At 40.0% G+C, this 9,855-nt stretch overlaps 1 protein-coding gene across 5 annotated transcripts in view; it reads right to left on the bottom strand.

Annotated features, from left to right (window-relative positions):
* Positions 1–9,855, bottom strand: part of LOC121005375 (oocyte zinc finger protein XlCOF6-like) — a 916,661-nt gene that overhangs the window by 336,925 nt on the left and 569,881 nt on the right. The gene's annotated exons all lie outside the window — the stretch shown is intronic.

Here is a 9,855-nt window from a genome sequence, read left to right on the forward strand (position 1 = left end):
GTGTGAGTTCTCTGATGTTCAATGAGAAGAGACTTTTTAGTAAAATGCTTTCCACACTGTGTGCAAGAAAAGAGCTTTTTAACAGATGTGCCACTGCTGCCGAGTCCATCAAGGCTGTCTTTGTGAATTCTTAAGTGTACAATGAGATCTGCCTGTTGGGAAAAACACGTTCCACATTCAGGACAAAAAAATGGTTCTTCCTCTGCATTTGTTGTATCGTGACTAAAATGATCTGACTCCTCTGTAAAACTTTCCCCAGATTCAAAACACAGACCTGCCTGTTCTGGAACATTATGTGATTTATCAGAACATCCCTCATCATAAGGGGAATCAAGTGACAGATCTGCTGCAAAGTGATGTCCTGAATGTGCATTGTGGGCAATGGGATTCTCCCTTGAATAATTTTGCAAGACATTTTTGTGATGTCCCTCTAAGATCTTGCTGTGGTCATCTGCTGAAAGTAAATATAAAGCATACATTATATATCTCCTTAAATATAGGATTATCATATATATACTGAATTAACATTTTTTTTTTTCCCCCTATACAAATCATATAAATAATTCAATGAAGATGTGGGTTTTTAATGCATGAAAATAATACAGTTACAATAAATACATTAGTAAACTAATGAACGCTTCCATTTTGATCTGAGGTCTCAAGGATCTTGGGACTCTGATCTGAGGCCTGAAGGATCTTGGGGGTCTAAATTGTACAAGAGGTAGCAACCTGTTTGATCACCTCTAGCAGGTTATGGCAGCAGGGAAAGCACTTTTACGCCCTCTTGTGACAAGACTCAGTGTTGAATCAGACCACACCTGTAATGATTTACATATCTGCCTGAGATATGACTGCAGACAGATCTTCGCAGCAATCTGACGTTTCTATGTGGGTACATTACTTTTTTTTTTTGTTAATGAGTGTGTGTGTATACCTATATTATAAAAATCAATGTCTGTTTATCCGTCTGTCTTCTATAGTGTTGGGCCTTTTCATAGGTAAATGCATTGATATCCAATTCATTATTGTCAAAATGGATGTTCATTGCCTTTAAGAGCCATGCTCGACTATAGTTGCAATTTTGTATGTCTTGAGTAGGCCAAATTAAGGTCACACAAAGGTTTATACTCTTCAGTGTTATCCTTCCCATGAATGTACCAGTCTGAGAAGATGTCTCCTTGTTTACTTTTAAATTTATGACGGGAGATAAGATAAGAAGCAGCTGGTGATAATTACCTATACAATTAGGCATTTATTAATAAAGCAAAATATATAATATGTATGTATTCATTTAATGATCCTTAGTTAGTCCTTTGCATAAAACAATCAGTAGGACATATATATATATATATATACATTTGTTTATATTATATTGTTATATGTTACGAAGACAACATATATCCAGTATATTGTATATATTTCTCATTAGAAGAGTGTCTGTGAAGATGTGTGTTTTGTAACAATTAATCACATCTTTGGTATGACAGAGGAGGTACTGATATCTCTGTGAGAAAACAAGCCATTTACGATCCATAAATTAAATGTGAGAAACCTTCAGAGAGACGCCTAGAGGTCTGTCTCTAATTGCTACAAGTGTCAGAATTAATCCCTATAGCTTTGAATTAAAGCTTCTAAGGTCAAAATGTATATTCAGACTTACATAAGTTAACCCTTTATACTATGATGCAGATAGCTTATACAGCAGTGCCACCTAGGTATCAGTAGGTGACATTACAACAGTAGCAAAAGTGCATTCTGGGTAAGGTTATGATGTCACATTTTTTATCAATGATCACGCCCATCCGACAATGATTGGAAAGGTCCAAACCAGGAAGGTGTGTCTAACTGATAAGTTTGGGATCATAAGCCATACACAGGAGGTGAAGGAGAAAGAAAGAAAGAGAAGGTAGAAGGAAGGAGAGGAGAAGTTGAGGTCTATCAAGATGAAAGCCATGGTGAGATGCGCTATGATGGACCACCCAGCTTTCCTAGGAGCAGAAGTGAGATTCCTACTAGGACTTGGTAAGAGACACAGAAAATGATATTTCATTTTATTAAGACTAATTTGATAGTGTGGGTGAAATTATACCATCTAGATTGGCGAATAAATAAATGATTAAATTAATTGATCATCTCCATATTGAGATGTAGTCTTAGGATATTGTGAGGCTTCATTCTACCTGCAGAAGAATCTAGACTCATAATCTAGCAAAGCATTAAATGATTGCTTATATATATATATATATATATATATATGTATATATATATATATATATATATTGATAGAACATTCTTCGCCAAGCTAAGTGATGGATTCCCACAGGAGAGACTTATTTCAAGTCCCTCCCATTAAGATATGGTCTAGCAAGATCCTAGATCCCTGTTATTTATCTTAATATTCTTACCAAAGTTATATGTGTGAAAATAGTCCAGGATGGGGCGGAAGGATACAGTTGTCTCTTCTAAGTTATATCCTTGAATGGATTTGCCCATCTTGAAGTCATGTGATGTGTAGTTGGTTAGGGGGGGCAGAATGTATTTAGCATTCTATATTGATGTCTAGGATTAGACATGCCAATCCTGATATCATGAGGTTTTCTCTGAACAGAAGTAATGTATATAACTTATGTTGCTACTTTGATATCCTAACCTAATAATAGCTTGGTTATAATGTGACAAGTTGTTTCCACTCACATGTATTGTTAAGCTTGTAATGCTTTATATTAACGCTATATATATTCATTTGCATGTATCTTTGTGTTTATTTACTTATATATGTATAACCTTGTAACCAATAAATCTGCATACTTTTATAATACCTGTGTATTATTGTATAATGCAGAACTACATTTTATCATTAACGCCATCTCACGTCAAAAAGAACTTATTTATCTGAGGAAATAGTCGGACTCAGATGTGAATTGTATCAATTAGGTTGTCTACAATTCACCAGGTCATGATTTTAAGAATTTATGACAAATTTTATAAATTAATTTTTTTTATGATTAATAATTTTTATGACCATAATTAATAATTCTTAATTGAATTATTACCCACCGACAATAGGCATCCAAACGCCTGAACTTTTGGACACCAAATTTGGCACATTGGGTGTCTGGGAAGGTTTTCTTAACATTTCAGCTCAGTAGGACATACCGTTCTTGAGATATTCCCAGAAATGCAAATATGGCACCATCACTTGACCCGTAATAGCCAATAGAAGCTCGCAGATCCTTCACTCATCTCCTAGCTGACATACACACGGTCACATGGCCCTTATTAGCCAATAGAAGCTCGCAGGTCCTTCACTCATCTCCTAGCTGACATACACACGGTCACATGGCCCTTATTAGCCAATAGAAGCTCGCAGGTCCTTCACTCATCTCCTAGCTGACATACACACGGTCACATGGCCCTTATTAGCCAATAGAAGCTAATAAGGTGCTTCAGTCTTCGCCTCATTGACATACACACAGTTTTACACTAGGTTTCCATAACAACCCAGCCATTTTTCTCCACTGTTATAGGTCATTGTTAAGGGGATGGGGGTGCTGTTGAGGTCATTGTTAAGGAGGCAGAGTGCCGTGGAGGTCACTGTTAAGGGGGACAGGTAAATATAAAATAAACAGTGTGCAACTGTCAGGGTATATAGGGCTATTAGCCATTTCCCTGTAAAAAAAATGAAGATATGGATTGGCCTCCTGGGCACCCTTGGAACCAATCTAATGAACATACAAACAGGCCAACAATTCATACTCAGGCAGCGCATGGTACTTTTTCTAATATATATATATATATATATATATATATATATATTTATTATACTGAGAAACAAGCCTTCTGACATTAACATATTGGAAAGACAGTGAAGAAACTAGAAAATGTTTACTAGTCCATACTCAGAGGAGAGTGAACAATAGATATCTGTCACCTTGTACTTACCAGGGCTGATCTCTATTGGAATTTCCTCTTCCTTACACTGCTGATCACCCATCATGTATGTCTCTTCCTCTTCTTCATCATCATCATCTTCTTCTTCTATAACTTTAATATCAAGTAGATCTTCTTCCTATTAAAGATATAACAATCAACGGGAAGTTGGAAAGAAATGTAACAAAACACTTTAGGACAATAGAATAATAAAATATTCTATTCTTAAAAAAATTCCGTCACTATCTATATTTAAAAAACAATCATAAAATTCCGCAGTTTTCACACTGGGTTTTAGGGCTATATTACACCAACAGATTAATCAGACCAATAGTTGTGTGTGAACAGCCATCTGACCAATGATTGGTCAGAAAATCTGTCAGATAATCAGTTAGTGTAATACAGCCCTCAGGCATAAAACACGTTAAACTCTTTTGAGTGCAACTAAATGGGCTGTAGACAGCATGAACAGGAGAGGACCTCTGACTTCTATGGGGGAGTTTTCTAGGCATTCTCTGTGTCCTGTGCAGATGTCAGAAGGGAGAAGACAAGCTTTGATATAACCTATTCTGAATGGTGGAATCTGTGTTATCTATATCTGTCATTGTTATCCTTCCTGTGCTGATAATGATAATAGCTACTGATAAATTACCTCTACAGAACAGGAAACAATGACCTATTATTGGACCTAGGGTCCAATGTGAAAATTGCAAAGTTACATTTTTTTTTAAATATAAATAGTAACATGGGCAATAATAATAATAGAACCCAATTTTTTTTAAAAGCATATAAACATGAGTTAACCCCTTCCCGAATGCCTCGTTTAATGTACAGCAGAAGCTGGGAATTTAAAGGGTTTCTGTCACCAGATTTAACCCTATTAAGCTAGCTGACATTAGCGATGTGCTAATGTCAGCTAAACCTAACTAGCCTATTCCTACTTTTATCTATGCCCCAGTTACTCCAGAAATCTAACTTTTATAATATGCTAATTAACCACTAGGAGCCCTCCAAGTCCTGATTGACAGGGCCAGGCAGCGCTCACATCTGTCTGCCAGCCCTGTGCTCTGGTGAAATCTCGCGCCGTTCAGTATTTGGCACAGGCGAGGTGAGGGAAAGACGCTCGCAGGCTGCCAGCTTCCTCACCGCGCGGAATGCTGAATTGCGCGAGATTTCACCAGAGCACAGGGCTGACAGACAGATGCGGGCACTGCCTTGCCAGGTCAATCAGGACTTGGAGGGAGACAACAGAGGTAAGGAGAACGGAGCCTCTAGGAGCAGGAACAATGCCCCCCCCCATAGAGTCTAATTAGCTTATTATAAAAGTGGCGTAACGGGGGCATAGATAAAAGTAGGAATAGGCTAGTTAGGTTTAGCTGACATTAGCACATCGCTAATGTCAGCTAGCTTAATAGGGTTAAATCTGGTGACAGAATCCCTTTAAATAAATATGGAGCACTTTCACAAGCACCATAGAGCCTGGGTTTCTGCTGTTTTAGGCTACTTTCACACCTGCGTTCGGGTGTCCGCTCGTGAGCTCCGTTTGAAGGGGCTCACAAGCGGCCCCGAACGCAGCCGTCCAGCCCTAATGCATTCTCAGTGGATGCGGATCCGCTCAGAATGCATCAGTCTGCCAGCGTTCAGCCTCTGCTCAGCGAGCGGACACCTGAACGCTGCTTGCAGCGTTCGGGTGTCCGCCTGGCCGTGCGGAGGCAAGCGGATCCGTCCAGACTTACAATGTAAGTCAATGGGGACGGATCCGTTTGAAGATGACACTATATGGCTCAATCTTCAAACGGATCCACCCCCATTGACTTTCAATGTAAAGTCTGGACGGATCCGCTCAGGCTACTTTCACACTTAGAAATTTTTCTAAGTTATAATGCAGACGGATCCGTTCTGAACGGATGCAAACGTCTGCATTATAGGAGCGGATCCGTCTGATGAAACATCAGACGGACCCGCTCCGAACGCTAGTGTGAAAGTAGCCTTAAACAGAAAAGCTTTTGGTTCTGAGTAAAAACCTTGGTCTTTTTGAAGAAATCAAGGTTATTACAGCTGTAGTTCCTGTAGAGCCCTGCAGGTGGCAGGGCTCCTTAAGAACATAGCTAATCTGTAATAAATTGCATGGTAAGTAATTGCTATGTAATTCATTGCAATTGCTTGTTATAGTCACTTAGTCAGAAGTGTAAACAAAAAAAAAACAGTAAAAGATTTTATTTTTATAAAAAAAATATATATATATAAAATTTAAATAATAATAAACAATAAAAAATAAACATCATAGGTATTGCCACATACTACTTAAATATAAACATATTTATCCCATATGGTGAATGTCGTAAAATTTGAAATGGCCGATCCGTCATTTTTTTTATTCCTTCACCTCTCCCAAAAAATTAAATAAAGAGTTAAAGTCATACACATTCAAATCATTAAAATCTACAGAATGTCCTGCAAAAAAAAAATAATAATAATCAGCCCCACAGAGTGCCATAAACATAATTAAAACATTATGAGGACCAGAATATGGTGCTGAAAAGAAAAACTATATAAACGTGGTATCGCTGTAATTGTACTAACCTGGAAAATGATGGCAACCGGTCAGTTTTACTGCATAGGAAACGCGGTAAAAACAAAACTTTGGCAGAATTGCGTTTTTCCACTAATTCCACCCCATTTGGAATTAGGGTTGTTACGATACCAAAATTTTGATACCATAAAAAAGTATTGCGATACTCGATACCAAGCAAAAACAAAATAAAACACCAAAAAAGCCGTGTGCATTCCCCATTTTATTGAAAATTCGGCCCATAATCGAACAGTCCTATCCTATTTTTTCGGGGGTCAAGGTGACAAAAAAAATGGCGAATCTCGCATGTTTTATATTTTTTTTTCCTGCTACGGCGTTCACTGCATAGGAGATATTTTTTTATATTTTAATAGTTTGGACTTTTCGGCGTGGCGATATGTAATAGGTTTATTTATTCTTTGTACATTTTTTATGTAAAATTGGGAAAGGGGGCGATATGCAATATTAAAATGGTGCCATTATAAAATACGTCTTGTTCTGCAAAAAACAAACTCTTATACGGCTATGTGAATGAAAAATAAAATAAGCCACCGGGAAGGCAGGGAGCGAAAAACAAAAACGGAAAATCCTCTGGGGTTGAAATGGTTAAACAATAGGTCATTTTCTGATGACACATTCCCTTTAATGTAGGCCTACCAGAAGATATTTAGTGCAGATCTGTGATCAGGCTATGTTACTCTATGGAAGGTCAGTACAGTATGGAGACAGGTAATGTTCTCCTAACAGTGCAAAAAATTATGAGGGTCATTTATTAAAACCGGTGTTTTAGACGCCAGTCTTAATAACCCCTGCGCAAACCTCTACATAACTTTGGCGCATCCACCGCCGGTCTAAATGTAAAACGGCTTCCTTGCTGGCTTAGGCTACTTTCACACTTGCGTTCAGAGCGGATCCGTCTGGTGTCTGCACAGACGGATCCGCTCCTATAATGCTCCTATAATGCAGACGTGTGGATCCGTTCAGAACGGATCCGTTTGCATTATAGTTTAGAAAAAATTCTAAGTGTGAAAGTTGTTCAGACGGATCCGTCCAGACTTTACATTGAAAGTCAATGGGGACGGATCCGTTTGAAAATTGAGCCATATTGTGTCAACTTCAAACGGATCCATCCCCATTGACTTACATTGTAAGTCTGGACGGATCCGTTTGCCTCCGCACGGCCAGGCCAGGCAGACACCGGAACGCTGCAAGCAGCGTTCCGGTGTCCGCCTGCTGAGCGGAGGCTGAACGCTGCCAGACTGATCCGCATCCACTCTGAATGCATTGGGGCAGTACGGATGCGTTTGGGGCCGCTAGTGAGAGCCTTCAAACGGAGCTCACAAGCGGAACCCCGAACGCTAGTGTGAAAGTAGCCTTAAATTTAGACCATTTTCTACGCCTAAAAAAGGTAGAAAATGATAACTTAAAGTGCCTCTGTCACCAGGAACAACCCTATTAAACCAGACATACTGGCTCGTAGGGCTCCTCATGCTGATTAAAACCGTACCTTTCTTTTGTCTTTTTGATAAATAGCTGCAGAGATTTCAGCGTTTTTATTCATATGCAAATGAGCAATTAGAGCACTCAGAGGCGGGGCTGAATGGTCTGAGCACTGCTCTGTAACACCCTCTGTGTTCTGTACACGCCCCCTCCCCTTAATTGCTATTTAATAATAATAATAAGCAATTAAAATGCCTGAGTGTCATTCCCAGTTGCCATCTCCAGGGCAGGACATAGGCCTTTTCCAGCCTGCGGTTCGAGATACCCGTGTCCCTGTGCCATTTGTACACTGCCTCATATAGTGGTCTGTGGCCCATGAAGGTGAACATCCAGGGAGCGAGTCATGGGGACAGTCATACAACTGAATTCAGGAGGGCATCTATGGTTGACGGTCAGGTACACAAGTACCTTTTTCTCCCACCTGAGAACATCAGATTATCATGTTCCTAGCCAATGACAGTGAGGAGTGCTCAGATTGGCCCACAGAATATTTTCCCAGTAGGGTCTATGGCCACCCCTGCTGTATAATGTCCCAGCATTCCCAGACCCGCTCACCTCACCAGCAAGAAGGTCAATGATCTTCTTGGTTAGTTCTAGGATCTTCTGTTTGTTGTTTCTTTCAGATATCAGTGAGTTTGGTGGGGCTTCTGTGACGGGGCTCTGAGATCTGCTACATCCTCCTGACACACTATGATGGCTGCTCGGGGTCACACATTCTCCAGATGTCTTCTTCACTACTGTGTATTCCTGTGTATAGAATGGCCTCTCTAAATATCACCATGTACATTCCCAGAATCCCTCACCTCTTTGGTCAGGTCCACGTTATCCAGTTATATAAAAAGAGCGAAATGAACTGACCTCTCCGGTCAACAGCCAGATGATCTCCAGGGTGAGGTTTAATATCTTTCCGGAAATCTGGTTCCTGGCCTTCTCCATCCTGTAAGGTTTAGTCAATGAGAGGACCACTGCTTCATTGAGATTATGAAAAGACCAGCTGGGAAAACAAGAACATAGTAGTTGTATTACAAGGGCTATGAGTCTTCTTTGCATAGCTTTTGTACTTTTTTACACTACAGTAGATGTAGGTAGCTGTACAGTATACAGTTGCATACATAAGGGATTCAAGTCTGGATGAACACACTACAAATGGTGTGAAGACAAATAAACAGGGTCATTTACCCTGTATTTTAAAATAAAAAAAACAAAAGAAGTGATACTCACTTCATCCATCTCTCACCGCTCCCATCCTAATGCGTCCTGTGTTGTTGGTCTCTACAATCTGACCTCTAGCAATATTGGTGACCCACCTCAGCCAGTGTCATTTCCAGGAGCGGCAGAAGATCGTTGAGGCGAGTGTCAATTCTGTCACCCCCCCCACCCCACCCCATGGATTCTCACACAATACAGGCTCAATACCTGCCAGGGCTGTGTCAACCTAATGAAATCAGACCTTTTATTTGGAGATCGGATGTTGCATCGCCAAGAACAAAGGGGGTCAATTACTAAGTGATATACACCAGTTTTCTGTCGTACATCTGTCTCAGATTGCGGCGCAAAGGTTACTTGCGCGCGATCTGTGACTTTTCCCAACTAACACCAGGTCTATGACGAGAGTGTGTGGGCGGTAAAGGGTACAGGCTGGCAGGCGCGTCTAGTTAATTTTCTACGTCTGTTTTAGGCGTAGAAAATTGTCTAAATTTAAGCCAGAAAGGAAGCTGTCTTACATTTAGACCGGCGCTGGATGTGCCAAAGTTAGAGAGGCCTGTGCCTCTTCATAACTTTGGCAAATCCACCACCAGCTTAGGGCTTTATTAAGACCAGCGCCTAAAATGTCGATCTTCATAAATGACACC

Source organism: Bufo bufo, chromosome 6 (genome assembly GCF_905171765.1).
Source record: "Bufo bufo chromosome 6, aBufBuf1.1, whole genome shotgun sequence".
NCBI lineage: Eukaryota > Metazoa > Chordata > Amphibia > Anura > Bufonidae > Bufo > Bufo bufo.